Source organism: Nesoenas mayeri (genome assembly GCF_963082525.1).
Source record: "Nesoenas mayeri genome assembly, chromosome: 21".
Classification (NCBI taxonomy): Eukaryota; Metazoa; Chordata; class Aves; order Columbiformes; family Columbidae; genus Nesoenas; species Nesoenas mayeri.
Window position 1 is genome coordinate 4,388,509 of NC_137571.1, and position 15,472 is coordinate 4,403,980.

Sequence of the window (15,472 nt, forward strand, 5' to 3'; positions counted from 1 at the left end):
TTAAGGGGGTCAGATCCAGGATCATGCTGGTCCCTCTGCATGGTTTCCCATGGCAAAATTTGGGCAACGTGGCCCTAGATTGCGGTGCCATCCCGGGTGTGCAAGGACAACCAGTGCCCAGCTCAGGAAGGAGCATCAGGGCATTGCAGGGACCTCGCTGGAGGTGTTTGCTCCGGGTCCTCTCTCCGTCGCTATGGCTTGAGTGGAGCTGTGGGTTGGGGTCCTGGCACGGGCCACGCACCCTCCGGCTCCGCACCAGGGAGGCAGCACAATCTGCATTTCAATGGGGATATTTAAAGCCGTAGCCGGGTGGGAAGTGGAGGAATCCATTTCCCAAGTGGGAGGGCTGGGTGTTATTTTTTTATATTATTGGATACGCAGCTTAAATCAGGCCCTGGCAAATGGAGAGGAAACGGGGCAGAGTGGGGAAGGGAAATCGTGTCCTGGCGCTATCGCTCTGCAGTCGCCAGCGCCTGATGCTCCTGGAGAATCGCTCATTGCTGCCAGCCCATGTCCTGCTCCCTCCCCGGCCCGGCTGGGATGGCAGGAGGGGACAGGGACCATGCACACCCTTGTCCCCATCGGGTACATCCCTGCAGCACTGGGTGCAAAATGCAAGCGGTCAGAGCAAGGGAAGGTGAAGCCATCGAGTTGTCATTGGTGCCCGAGGAGGGTCCACACAAGGATCCAAAGGGCTCCCTGACCTCACTCCGAGCATCCCCGCCAGCTCACAGCCACGTGTTTTGGGACATTGTTGGTCCTGGTTTGGACACATGGAGTGTTTCCCATGGAGCGGTGCAGGCTCCTCGAGCAGCGATGCTGGTTTTTGGAGGTGGGCAGGGGCTCCTTTTGTTCTGGTTGTTAATTAAGCAAATCATTCAGAGTCACTAGTAGTGTAGTGTGTTGTCTTATAATAGTTGCAATTCTGTCCCTGTGCCAGCTTCCATTAGCGACAAAACCCACTTATCTTGTTCTTTCCTATCTCTTCCCTTTATATTTTTATCCTTCCCTCTCACTGCAAGTCTCTCTCTCCTCTTTTTTCAGCCCCAGCACCGCAGTAATAATTCTACCAGTCGTCATCTCGGTTGACAAAACACTGTTGATGTGACAGCTCCGAGCTATGAAATCTCCGTTACCGCTCGATAATTAATTTACTAATTGCATGGCGCTGCTTTGCCACGCGGCTGGGAGCCAGCTCCGGGGCCAGCGGTGCCATCCTGACCTGCGGGACTGGCGGGAGTGATGGGTTGTCCCCTCCCTGTGCTGGGGACCACGGGGGACAGGGGGATGAGGTTGGACAGAACAGGCTGCCCAGGGCAGCGGTGGAGTCACCATCCCTGGAGGGGTTGGGGAGATGTGGAGATGAGGTTCTCAGTGACATGGGGCAGTGGCAGAGCTGGACTTGATGATCCAGAGGGGCTTTTCCAACTAAAATGATTCTATGGTTAGCATCAAACAGCCTCCAGACTTGTCCTCCATCTCCTGTAGGATGGGACGGTGTGATGTAGGGGACAGGGGGGGTCTCTCCTCCTGCCAGTTGCTTTTAAACCCAATTCAGCTGCCGCCTGCGCCTCCTGCCCGGCTCCATGTCGGGGAGCTGAGGCTCAGCAAGAGCTGATGGTTCCCACATGGGGATTTCGGTGGCTGTGAAATGTTTTGATTTTCCCCTGATTGCAAAAGTCAGAATGAACCAAGTCTGCTGGAGCTGCCGGAACCAAGTGGCATCTCTTATTTCGGCATCATCGCTTGTTTCCTTCCTGGAGGGAAGCGTCAGGTTTTGCTTCGTTTTGTTGGGTTTTGATGTCTCAAGTCCCACGTGATGTGTTTTCATGTGCAGGAAAATTTCTCCAGGTCTCCAGTGAGAGAGATGGGGTAGGACCGCCCCACCAGGGGAGCGACATTTGGGGTTGAACCCCTCTGTTTGGGGTTGTGTGGTCTCTGCCACTGCATGGTGCCACTTGTTGGCATTGGGGACAGACAGACGGACCCTGCATATGTCTCGTGGGCTTTGCAGCTGGGGAGGTGACAAGTGCTGGAATCCTCATCAGCATATTTTTAGGAGATGTCACCTGAGACTCGGTATTGATTTGCTCCCCCTGCTTCTACCCGCCCAGGCTCGGCTGTGGTGGCACGTTGTCACCCACATTGTCACCCGCATTGTCATCCACATTGTCAGCCACCACCAGGACAGACATAGGGATGGGGCAGCTTGGGGGGACCAGCAAATACAGAGGCAGGTGCTCAACTGGGTTCTGCTCTGAGCGCATGGAGGATACAAATAGGGAAGGGAAACTGAGGCACGGGCACGCAGGGGAGCTCGGTGCAGGGCTCTGCCCTGGCCCTCGCAGGGTTTAAGAGCCCTGTCCCCATACCAAGGGACCTTCCAGTGCTGCCACCTCCTTACTGGGTAAATGAATAGCATTTCGCTTCCAAAACCAGGGGTGGGTTACGTGGTAATTGCTTTTTGGGAGATTCAATTACCAAACCCACTTTGCTTTAAATCCTCCTCTGCGGTTTGCATTTTGGGGCTCCCTCCTCCCGTGGTCAGGGGGAGGCACCGCGCCATGTTTCCCCCCTTGTGTTTTGGGGGCTGTGGCTGCGCTTGGCACCCGTGCCCAGGAAAAGGCTGGTTTGTAATTTGGGATGGGAGAGGAGGGGCTGGTGAGCGGGGGCAGGAGCCACTGGGAGCTGAGGCTGTTTGGGGAAATGAGTGATGGTTTCAAAGCACGAAGCTGTGGCTCTCAGCAGCTTTTTGAAGCCTTGGGAAATTTGTCTTTTTGACTCGGCAAGGTGCTCAGGCGGGGAGGGAAACGCATTACAAGTCGAAATGCTTGGAGAGCAGAGGGGAAACATTATGTGATTCAAGCCCTGTTCCTCCCAGCAAGAGAAACCCGGCAAACACAATATATCGTATTCTTCGCATTCCTTCGCCTCTCTGTGCCGTGTGTGTAAATGGGCTTGTTCCCCCCCCGGGGTTGCAACTGCTGCTGCAGCACCCGCTGCCCAACTGGTACCCAGCGCATCCCGCCTGCCCGCAGGGATGCAGGGGATGGGGCAGAGCCCGGATCCTGGGCAGGAGAAAACCCAGAGCATCCTGCTGCTCCCCCAGGTGGGCTCTGGGGTGCCGGGGGGGTCGGGGCCGTGCTGTGCCGAGGATGCGCTGTCCCGCCGGGGAGCCTGGGAGCTCAGCGTGACGTGTAAAGGAGTCGAAAATAGAATCAATGCCGGTTTGTTCATGATAATAAATGGGGAGCAAATCGCAAACAGTGGGTAAGTGACTGGCAAACGCTGGTATTTTAATGTCCTCACAAAAGACCCGCGTGTGAGAGGGACTTTGCATGAGTAATTCCATACATTTTTAATGGTGGACCCTGGGGGAGAATCAATCACGCCGCGCAGTTGAGTTTCCCTAATGCAAGGCACAACACAAAGCAATTTTATTTGATAAGGCGGTGCTGAGAGCGGCTGGTTCCTTGCGCTCCGGCTCTTCTCTCCCTCCAATGACAAAGTCCTACTGGGGAACATTCCTTTGGCAAAGCCTCCCAGGAGTTACTGGTTGGGCTGGGCTGTTACTGGGAAGGTTCCTTTGGCTTTGCAGGACCACGCAGCTGTTATTGGGGGTTTGTGTGTGGAAGAAACATGGCTCTGTGTTATCCGTGGTGTGGAGATGGGGCTGGTGGTGCCGGTTGTCACAGCGAGATGCTCTCCCAGTGGTACCCAGGGACCTGGGGTCAGTCCCATCTTGGCATGGTGGGACTTGGGCCAGTTTTGGGGCAGCTCACCCACCCTCTGTGACCTGCAGGGCTCAGTGTGGCCCCGCGTGGGTCCCACAGCCACACGCCGTGACAGAGGTGATGGGGACATTTTCTGCAAGGGCAGGCAGCAAGCAATAGCTTTTTGAGATGGAAATGTGGGCCCGCAGGAGCCAAAGGCTAATGTGCTCTGGGTAGCTGCTAAAACTTCTGCTGGGGATACGTAGCACCTCATTTACAATGATATTTTTATGCTGAAATGGAAGAAAGCAGCTGCTATCTGTACAAATAAAATTAGGCCAAAGGAGGAAAGTAATTTTGTAAAAGAAATAGGGAGATGCAGAGGGAGATGGATAGGAGACAGATGAATAAACACAATCTACATAGAAACTGATAAAAATTCAATTTCTGCTCACACACGTCCTGGTCTAGCTCACTCCCTTCCTCTCCTCTTCTCCACGCGCTCCGGCGTTGTCTGCGGCCCTCGTGCATCCATCTGGGATGTGGGAGGCAAACACAATGATCCTATTCTGCCTTCAACATGCTGCGAAATTTTCTTTAATTACAGTTCTTTAATTTCTCTGACTTTGGCTTTATCTTCAATATTTCTTTTCCTTGCGAGCAGTGGGTGCCAGGGCCAGTGGCCCATGGGGGGAGATGGTGCTGGGGGTCCCTCTGGGCACAACCCCCGCCATGAGGCTTCTATGGTGGCACAGGGGACCTTGATGGTGCCTCTTCTCCCAAGGAACAAGGGACAAAATGAGAGGAAAGGGCCTCACGCTGCACCAGGGGAGGTTTACATTGGGTGCTGGGAGCAACTTCTTCACCCACATCCTCCTGTGCACACCCATATCTCCCGTGCACACCCATATCTCCCGTGCACACCCAGGTCCCCATGAACACTCACGTTCCTGTGCACACCCAGGTCCCCGTGCACACTCACATCCCCGTGCACACCCGCGTTCACGTGCACACCCACGTTCATGTGCACACCCACGTCCTCATGCACACCCACGTGTGTGGGGGCTGAGCCTCACTGCAGCCTGGTTTCCATAGGAAACCAAGCGGAGCCCAAAATCCTGGGGGGAGGTGCTGGGGGGGGAGGGGGCGCTCTGAAATGGGTCCTGAAGAGCTCCATGTCCAGGGAGCCTCACTGTCCCACCCGGTGCTCTGGGGACACTGGGTGGTGGGGACACCATGGTGGCACCCAGGTGGCTGGTGGTGCGAGAGGGGCTGTGCTGGTGGCAGCTCGACTGTGGTTGTGGGGTTTGGAGAGGGGATTTTGGTGGTGAAATAGCCTCTGTGTGCTCCCCTGACACTCGCAGATGACCAAGATGGGGCTGTGAGGGGTTGTCACCGGTGCTGCGGGGCTGTCACCAGTGCTGGGGCGCGTCCCTGCCCTTCTCGCTGCTTGTGTGTGCTTGTGCAGGATGGGGGCAGCTCAGAGCTCACCCTGAGCATCCTATCCTGAGCACCAGGGAGTCTGGGGGCTCTTCGCACCTTGGCCCTGTGTGCAGCCTGCATGTCAGCCCTCCTCCACCTCCCCTTCCTCCACCTCCCCTTCTTCCACCTCCCCTTCCTCCACCTCTTCTCCTCCTCCTCCTCCTCCTCCATGGGCCTTTCACAAGCTGCCAAGTGAAGACGCGCTTGCCGGGCTGCACACTCCAAAAGTTGATAATTCCCCTCCAGGCAATTAAAAGGAAGCCATTTCTCCTCAATCAGCCGTATTTGAATATGGAAATGATTTTTAATTACTCAGAGTCAATATCGTTTTATCACCAAAATGTGTTTGAACGAGGTTCACCGTATTTGCAGGGCGTCTAATAACCTGAATGCAAATTCACTGCGATTCATGCTTTTTAAATGCTCTGACGAGCGAGGGAAGGTGCTGCCCTTTGATGGTTTCATTCCCAGGGTCCTGACAGGGCACGAAATGCCCGTCATCCCCCCCGCCCCAGCAGCTGCCACAAGCGCACGTGCAGCGAGGACGTGGCAGGGGCCACCAGCCCGATGGGGACACGGGGACCGTGAATGTCCCTTTCCCGAGCACGGCCACCCCCGGCTCGCCTGGCCCTGAACAAGCCCTGGGTCAGCTCCACGCGGAGGCAGTGACAGCTCAGCAGCGTTAGATCCCTGGCTATTGTCTCCTGATTAATTTGCTAATTATGTTCTGCTTTTATCCAAGGGGCCTGGTGGCAGTGTGGAAATGTCAGGCACTTGTTTATGCCCCGGGTTGCTGGCACAATGACAAAGGCAGGGTCCTAGAGGAGCCACCCGTCACCTGGCCCTGCCGGCTCTGGCATCACCTTGTCACAGTTCCCACGGGGCTGGGACCGAGCTGCTGCCTCTGCCACCGCCTCCCCCGTCAGCCCTGGGTCTGTCCTTTGGCCCGTGCTTTGATTTTCCCCATGGTGGGACCTGAAAATATCCAGATCCATCTCCCTATGCGCTCCAGGGATGGGGAGCACCGACACGGTGGCCTCAGTGCCACCATTGTAGGGGCTGACTACCCGTGGCTGTGGTCTTCTGGGTTTTCTTGCCGCGAGAACACATCAGGTGTAGGCAATGGACACCGCGCTCCTGCAAGCCTGAGCAGCTGAGATAACATCCCTGCTGCCGGCTGCAGCCGGGCGTTCTGCAGCCCTCATGTTTATTAATCGAGATGAATATTGATGTAAGGTTTCTTGCTCGTGAGCGGTTGCGGGTGTGCAGGAGCGACCTGGCTGCTGCTTCGGGCGGTGAAGTGGTGCTGGTGGCCGGGGGCTGCGGGCAGGGCTTGAGGTCGAGTCCTTCGAACTGCCCTGCCTTGTGCCAAGGCATCATCCCTGCTTTGGCACAGATGGACACACGATCAGCCCTGGTCCATCCTTCAGCACACAAAGTGCTTGGAAGAATCAAAATGAATATGCTGAGGTGAAACGCATCTTCCCGGGCACAACAGCCACATCCATAGGTCTGGGAGCCGCTTGGCTGTTGGCTGTGCCACGGTGGCAGCGCTCCTCGGTCCATAACAACCCCCAAAATGACAGTTATTTCAAAGCTTATTCATACCCCTCCTCTTCTCATCACACAAGCTTCCCTTGCTCCTTTTCCTTGGATTTTTTCCCTGCCACCACCAGCAGAAAACTTCACGTGAAGGTTGCTGGGAGGTGAGCAGCGGCCGCGGGCAGCCGGTGCGGCACCGGTCCCTCTGTCCCGCCGATGGGCACCAAGCGACAGGCAAAGGCTCCTCCGCCGGCGCTTACTGCCTCTTCCCATTAGAGCGGATTGTCTCACAAACCAAATTTCCCTGTTTATCGTTGCTTTTGTTTTTCCACCGGAGCAATTCGCAGTGAAGTTTATGGGAAGCGATTCAGACAGGCGGCTGCGCTTACCGGCTTCTCGGGGGCTGCCTTCTGCTCCTGTCTCACCCCGCGGTTCGAGCCGAGATGCTCCCGCTGAGCCTTTGTGAAAAGCTGCTGCTCCGTGCCCTGCTCGGGGAAGACGAGCCCTGGGGATCGGGCCCATCAGGGGCTGGTTACAGCATTCCCGCATCCCCCCAGCCGAGAGCTGGATTCTGTCTCATCCCTGAATCCTCATCCAGTGCTGGGCTCGGAGTAGCTGCCACCTCACTGATCCTTCCCTGTCCCTGATCTCTGTGCCAAATGAAGGGGAAATAAGAGCCCCGTGTTGGAAACACAATAGTGCTGGATGCCTCGGGAGCTCCGGCTGTGGGGAGGGCTCGCCCGGTCCCTGTCTGGCACGGTGGATGCCGTGAGCCGCGGCGGCAGCGCCGGCATAATGATTGTGGCGGCACCAGGGACCTTGTGTCAACCTGGCGGGTTATAATTGCCTTAATGGACAGGTCTAATTCCCATCCAGCAAGCAAAGCCCTGGTGTTACAACCTCCGCACGCGCGGGCGCTGCTCTAATTATGGCCTGCGAACTGCTCTGCCTGTGCTGACACCCAGCCCCCCCCGAATCTGTGGGTACTGATGAGGCTGAGAGCCCCGACTGGGGTTTTCCCCACGTCCCAGGGGTTGAGGGGGTGCTGAGGGCTGGGACATCAGCCAGGGAGGTACTTCATTTTGTTTTCCTGGCCCAGGGGGGCTGCGGAGGGCAGAGCACCCCTCTTGCTTTGCTTTGAGCTGAGGGCACGGCCGACGGCGGAGCTGACGCTGTGACTGGGGGAGGTTTGCTGGGATGCAGCAGCAACAAGCAGCTACAGAAAGCACCCAGTTGTCCTGGTAACAGTGGGTGCTGCCGGCTCCTGCAGCTCAGCCCCCCTGCAGTGCCGGAGCCCTCCAGCCCCTCCTTGCCGCAGGCAGGGCCCCACTGGGGGCACTGGAGCCTTTTGGCGATGGAGCCTTGGGCAGGGGAGCGACACAGGGGCTGGAAATGGCTGGAAGGGCAGCAGCAGGCACAGGGTGACCTGCATGACCACAGGCTGTGGCCAGGCCTGGTGGCCCTGGTGCTCTGGCAGGACAGAGCAATGCCAACCAGGCTGTGCCGCAGCCAGCACCGGGGTCAGGGCTGAGCCTGTGGGCAACACATAGGCATCACATCTTGCATCCCATCCTGCACCCCATCCTGCATCGCATCCTGCATCCCACCCTGCATCACTTGCAGGGCAGTGGTAGCTGGTGACACGCAGTGCGTTTGGGTATTTGGAAGTATGTCAAGCGTGCAGATCTATTCAGCTGTGGGAGCAAATACCTCGTGGGAAGCAGAGAGTGTGTGACCCAGAGAGCCGTGGCTTTGGGATCGCCCTTCTGCTGAGCTGCAGCCACTGCAATGATCTGTATTTACAGAGACGGGTTCTGGAATATCCTCCAGTTATGTCTGAGCTAATGATGCTTTTCTCCCTGGGACACAGAACAGCCTGCAAAGCTGGTGTGCTTTCCTTCAGCCTTGACCCAGGGGGATGAGTCTGTCTGGGGACAAGGGGCTGAGCACCAACAGGCTGCAGGGGACAACTGGGAAAAGGGAACACCAGGGAGGGAGGGAGCTGAACAGCACAAAGGTCCGGGCTGCAGTGGAGCCTCTGTGCCAGCTGCTCTCAGCTGCCCATGGACCACCAAGACGCTCAGGATTATCCTGCCTGTGCGGGGCCTTCACATGTGAAACTGCAGCTCTGCAGTCCCCCCCAAGCCCCACTGTGGCGCTGGGAGTCTGGCACCCTCTGTGTCACACACACTTGTGCCGCGTTTGTGCAAATGAGGGGTGTGCCAACGCTGTTTCTCACCTGGTGCTTGTGCTCCAGGTCTCCCTGCAGCCCATACCCCCCTGCACCCCTGTGAAACACGCCATGCTGAGGCCTGCACGTGTGTGCAACACAGCTGCTGGCAGGGACAGCGTGCATCCTGTGCCACGCACATGCTTGTGCACACCCCAGCACCCACTGGTGTGCACGCCTGCGCTGCCCACGCACCAGCGCGCACAAACAGCCCGCTCGTGTGCACGCACCAACAGCCCAGCCGTGCACACGCGGCCACAGCCCACGCTTGTGCGTGCACGAACCAACTCACGCGTGCATGGGCACATGCCATCCACACGCGTGCAGCCCCCCCCGGAGCACAACATGCGTGTGCACACCCCCCGCCCCACTCGGAGCACAACATGCGTGTGCCTGTGCATCTCTCCCGGAGCACAACACGCGTGTGCATCCCCCCTCCTCGAATGCTCGCTCCCCCCCCGCGCTGCAGCGCCCCGGGGTCACCTTCCCACGCACCCACCTCCCCCCGGCCCCCCCTGCTCGCCTCCCCCCGGGCTCCCGAAGGCGGCCCCGCCGCCGCGCAGGCTCCCGCCATGCCCGGTGCTGTCACACCGCCCCGCGCCCGGCGCATGCAGCAAGTGCCCGAGCGGCGCGCGCCGCCGCCCCCGCCCGCCCCCGCTGCTGCTGCCGCCGCTACCGGGGCCCGGCGCGCCGCGCGCCCGCTGCCGGCCCCGCGCGCCTCCGCCGCCGCGCTCCCCCGGGCGCGCCCGGGCACCGGCTGCCGCCGCCGCTGCCGCCGCTCGGGGATGGCCAGCCCGCTGCACGCCGCGCCGCGCCGGGGCTACACGCGCTGCTGACGGAGCGCAGGTAAGGGCGGCGGCGGGGACCCCCCTCCCGGTGCACCGGCACCCCCCTCCCCGCTGCACGGACCCCCTTCCTTCCCGGTGCACCGAGCCCCGAGCTGCGGGGCGCTCCGTTTCCCCCCCACCCCCCCTCACTCCGCGGCGCAGCGGGGGCGGCAGCTCGCCGGGGATGCGGGATGCGGCGGCCGGAGCTGCCGGTTGGGCAAAGCCCCGGTTCCGCCGTGCCACCCCCCCTCGCCACCACCGGCCAACTTTCCGGCCCCGGCGGCGAGCGGTAGGGCCGGGGAGTTGCAGGCGCGCCGCGGTACCGGCGGTGCCCCGTGCCCGGTGCGGGCAGCGGCGGCCCCGGCCCTGCATGGAAGTTGCGCGGGGGCTGCGGCGGCACCGGGCGGGCTCGGCACCGGGGCTGCCTGCGAGCGGCGGCATGCCCGGGGCTGCCGGTCCTCCTCCGGGGCTGCCGGTCCTCCTCCGGGGCTGCCGGTTCCCCAGTCGGGGCGCCGTTCCCCGCGAGTGTGCCGGTTCCCCCACCGCAAACAGTGCCAAGGCTCCGGCAGCCCCACAGTGGAAGAGCTGCACGCGTGTCGGTGAGCACATGCATGTTGCCGGGCACACATGTGGCACTGTGGTGCCGCGGTGTGTCACACAGCAAGGCCACGGGTGCCCGGCTGCCTGCTGGCATTGCCCCGGCATGGGCACACGTGCTGCCAGCCTGGCAGCTGTGGATGCTCGGTGGGCTGGTCACCCCACACTGTCACCCATGGCAAGCGCCCCGGGGAGTCGGCACACACCGGGGCGCGTGGGCTGGCGTGTTGGCAGAGCCCTGGCAGCAGACGGGCGGTTTTGCAGCCCTCCCCTACAAGGGGCTTTGTTTGGTGCCAGCATGGAGGGGCTGCGGGGAGCCCCCCTGCCATGGCTGGGGCGAGTGGCACCTGGGGACTGTGGGCGTGCGGTGAGGGCACACGTGGGCGCCCAGTGTGTGCCAGCGCGGACACGTGCAGCGTGCAGGTGGCAGCCAGATATGGGGGGGAGTGGGGGAGCTGCTTCCCTTCCCAGGGGACCTGCAGGACCTGGGGTTCATGGCAGGAGTGGTGTCACATGTGCACGCGCGTGTGCCCACGCAGGGCACTTGTTGAAGCACAAGGGGGGATTTTCTACAGCCCTGGCCGGTGTGGAAGGGTGCGTGTGGACCGTGTCTGCATGGTCGGTGCCGGGGGCTCACGGCAGCGCAGTGTGTGAGAAACCCTTTGCTTTTCTAGGTCATGTCACCACTGCCTGTGCTGGATGGCGCCTGGCAGCCAGGGCTGCCAGTGACGTGAGAAGGTGGCCCCAGGGTGGCCGGGCTGGGTTGTGGCAGAGAATCTGGTGGGGGTTTGTGACAGGGTGCTGCCGGTGGCTGGGGTGCCTGTGGAGCTGGTGGCACCGGGCTGGCACTTGGCTGTGCGGCTGGGAGAGCTCCTGGCAGGGCAATTATTTTGGACTAATCTCTCCCGTCTTGGTTTCTGAGCCGAGGAGGGTTTGTGGGGAGGGAGCTGGCTTATGGAGCTTGCACCAGGCACCCGTGGGGAGGAGCGGGGCGGTGCGGCTGTCGTCACTGTCACCATCGCCTGGCTGCCCTCTGGTCACCCTCACCGGCGAGGCTCAGCGCCCCGTTTCCCAGCAGGGTTCGTTACCAGCGGCAAAGACGGCGGCAGGTGCTGGAGTTGGCCGTGGGGCAGTGCTAGCCCCTCTGTGCCGGAGCCTGGCGGCAGTTTCTCCTCAAGGCCTGCCCGGCTGCTCGTCAAGCCTTGTTCACCAGACCCTGCTTTGATCCAAGGAGTTTGCAAGAAGCCGGGATCCTACAAATTTGGTCTGTGCTGGAGACAAAATGGATACGGAGCTGGCACCGTGGGCGGCTTGCTCTGCGACCAGCAGCTGCGCGGCAGAGGTGCCCCAGCGCCTGGGACACGCTGCCGCCTTCCTGGCTGCCTCCGGCTCTTCTCAACACCTCTAAGGATCTCTGGCAGCGCAGCTCTTCTGCCCAGTGTGACACCGCTGCCGTGCTGGGGGTACCAGGCTCTGCTCGGAGAGCTGCAGCTGGCTCTGTCCTCCCCAGGGGCTTGTGGGCACCAGCCACCTGCCCAGAGAAACGAGAATTGATGGGTTTTCCTTCACCTGGGCTATTCCCATCACTGCTGAGGTCCCGTTCTGCAAGAAGGGCTGCCCGTGCTGCCCTGCCCGGAGGAGGATGATGCTCGGATGGACCACGGGATGAGCCGCCAGCCCTGGTCCAGCGCCCACGCAGCCCTCGGGGCTGGGCTGCTGTGACACCTCGATGCTCTTCCACGGGAGTTTGGAGCGGGGCCCTGCAAACTCATCTCCGACCACGATGCTGTCCTCTGGGCTGGCTCTGGGCCACCCAGCTCAGTTGCCAAACGTCAGAGGCTCCGTAGCTCGTCGGTGCTCGCGAGGGCCATTGTGTCCCCCCCCGCTTTCGTTCCGTCTGTTCATTCTTGATGTCCTCCAAGAGTGGGATGGAGCCAGGTCCCTTCTTCTCCTTGAGGCACCTTGGAAGTTCCCGGTGGATCTGGGTCTGGCTGAGACAATGAGTTACAAAACAAAAAATCCCTCTCCAGCATGAACACACATCCAGGCTGCCACCTCCCTGCTGCCACCCATGCAACTCGGACCCCCCTTTGGAGCTCTCCTGGGGCTCTCAGCCCCCTGTCCCTTTGTTGTGCGGTGCCAGGGCAGGAAGGAGCTGATGGAGAAGAGGGAGCTGCATCCCAGTGACGTGGAAACGACTCGGAAGAGGCCGTGGGAGAGCGGCAGGAGCAGCCGCGGCTGCTGCAGCCCCTGCGGGTGCCCTGCTGTGGGGGGGGCTCGCCTCCAGGGACCCCCGTGGCCGTGGAGGGGGGAGGCAGCACACGCTGTTCCCTGGCAGAGCGTAATCCCTAATCCCGGTGGAGATTTCACTGCGCTGTCTCTCGGCCGTGCTTTTGGAGTGGAGTTTTACCAACAGCAGTTAAGTAAAATAAATAAAAAGGCCTGTGCTTGCCAGTGCGAGCGCGGCTCAGCCGCTGATTGGCAAAGCGGCACCATTAATTACCGCTCGGCGCTGCTGCCAGCCTGCCAGCTTCGGGAAAGGTGGTGGCAGCGCGCCGGGGACACCAGAGGGAGAGGGGGAGATGTGGGAGCGATGAGGGGGGAGAACGTGGTCCCGGGAGCCGGGGGGGTTGTGCCGCCATGGGTGAAGCGGCACTGATACCCGTCTTCCCAGCGAGTGTCCATGCGTGCACGGGAGCCCACGCGTGTGCACACACATGTGCATGCACACGCCTTTGCAGGAAGCCGTGTTTTCGGGAGCTGTGATCTCAGCGGTGATGCTCACAGCGTTAATCAGCTGGCAGGGAGGCTGCGTGGGTGCTGGGCTCGGTGCTGGGGGTCCCTGGCACGGGGAGGACGGGCGCAGGGCGGCGAGGGCTGAGCATGGAGGTGGCGGAGGCGGCTTTGAAGTTCCCGGATGCCTTTGAAGCGCTAGTGAAGACCCTGGAAATTGGAGGGTTCTGGACTCTCTCGGCAGGAAGAGCTCGTTACGGCACTTTGTTCGTCGGCATCGCCGCCGGGCAGGCAGGGATGTGGCCCCGTGGGATGGGAGCTGTGCCGTGGCCGTGCCGTGCTGTGCCACCGCCAGCCTGCTCCTCCCCGGATGCCGTTGCAGGGAACGAGGCCGTTCCTGCTGTGCTTCAACACCCAGGACTGCCCGGCCTTTCCTTACCCCGTGCCCTTGTCCCGAGCCATCCTCCCCTTAGGAATTCTCATGCATCGTATATTTTCTACAGCCTATTAAAAGAACAGTGTCGGGTTAAAAACCGTGTCTCTTAAAACCCAAATCTCCTTTACTTTGCTATTAATCGTTTCTCAGATTATTAATGCCAGCGGGGTTTAGTGTTGCCCGTTTATCACTTTTGGGGCTGGTTTGTTGTTTCTGGCTTTGCCTGGCTGGAGATGGGCAGCCGTGGCAGAGCAAAAGCGCGATGGTCAGGAACCGCCCCCCGTTGTGCTGGGAGGATGGAGCTGGACCAGATCCGCGCCAAAATCTCCATTCACGCGAAGCATCTTCAGGGAAACAACCTGTTTGTGCGGTGTGAGTGGGGCTGGCATGGAGTGGTGCCTCCTCCTGCTGTGCCGCGGCCGCCAGCGATGGGATGCCGAGCCCCGGCTGCGTCCTGCCGGTTACCAGCACCCAGCGGGATGCGATGGCAGCGATGGAGACGGGCTGCAGATGGGGAGCCTGGGATGTCGCTTCCGCTCAGTCACTTCCCAGCTCTGTGATGGCTCTTTAAAAGCTTTAATTAAAAACCCACCCCCTTCATCGCGCCCGAGCGGGGAACAAAGGCTGGAGGGTGGCCGAGGTGGGTGAGCTTGCCAGCCTGTGCCAACCGTGCACTGGGTGCCGTCCCCGGGGAGCAGCGGCCGCTCCAGCGAGGTGGTTGGATACGATGGGTCCCTGGGGGCAGCCAGCATCCCTCCATCGGCAGGCGGTGCCGGGATGCAGCTGCCGGGTGGTTTCTCCCGCATGGACCATTTTGGAGGGGCGACGGGCAGCGGGGCTGTGTCCGGGCACCCTGGCGAGGCTGGGCTCACCGGTGCACACCGGCGGCGATGCTGCAGGGTGCCACATCCTTGCTGTGGTGCCAGGTAAGGGGTGATGGTGGCCCCTCCTTGATCCGGGTGACTCGGTGCCCCAGATGTTAAATATCTTCTCAGGCCCAGCGTGCAGCTCAGTGAAATATTTTCACTGCAGCAGCAGCAGCAAGCGCTGCGGGGAGCGGGGCTGGTGCTGAACGAGCTGAATCAGATTTGATCTGCTCTTAACGAGCCCTGGCCTTCGGGAGCAGCCGTGGCGCGGTGCTGGGCTCTCGGGCAGCTGCAGCCGCAGCCCCGGCAGGTTTTCGGAGTGGAGGGAAGCACCCCGTGGTCTGGAGCACATGGGTCTTTCATGGCACGGTGTTATAAACGTGTGGAGCCTGGGCAAGCATTGGCAGTGGCTGTGCCCGTCCCCACTGAGCCTTTCAGCGGCCGGTTTGCCCCGGTGGCCGTGGCGCGGGCAGGCTGGGCACCAGCAGGAGCCGGGCAGGAGATGATGAGCGGCTGGCGGTGCCCGAGCATCCCTCCTCGCTGCTCTCAGGCAGCAAGCACCATCTTGTGTCCCTGCCAGGCTGCGGGAGCCCCGGGAGCTCGCTGCAGAGCAGCAGCATGTCCCTGCCTGACCTCCTCTTCCTCCTCCTCCTCCTCCTCCTCCCATCCCCGGCTCTCCTGGAGCAGTGGAGGGATGTGATTCTTTGCTGAGTGCTTGAGGAGCACCATTGGGGGACACCTGCTCCGGCTGCCCCTCGGCTCCCCGCCGCCGCTGCCATGGGTGAGGGGGTCTCCTGCCGAATCCCCCGGGATCTCCTGAGGGTGGAAGTGGCCACAGCCAAGCGGGGTTTTCTTTTGCCCCACATTTCCCTGCTTACATCGGGGTGTCCTCCCCGCATCCAGCCCCAAGCTGGCTGCTCCAGCCCCGTTCTCCCCGCGCTGCCGGGGCGGCAGGAGCCAGCGCCAGCCTGTTGCATGAGAGCTGGGTTATTTTTAGCTCCCTAATGTGCCCGTCGTGGCTTCAGCGCAGGCTTGGCCGAGGCTCA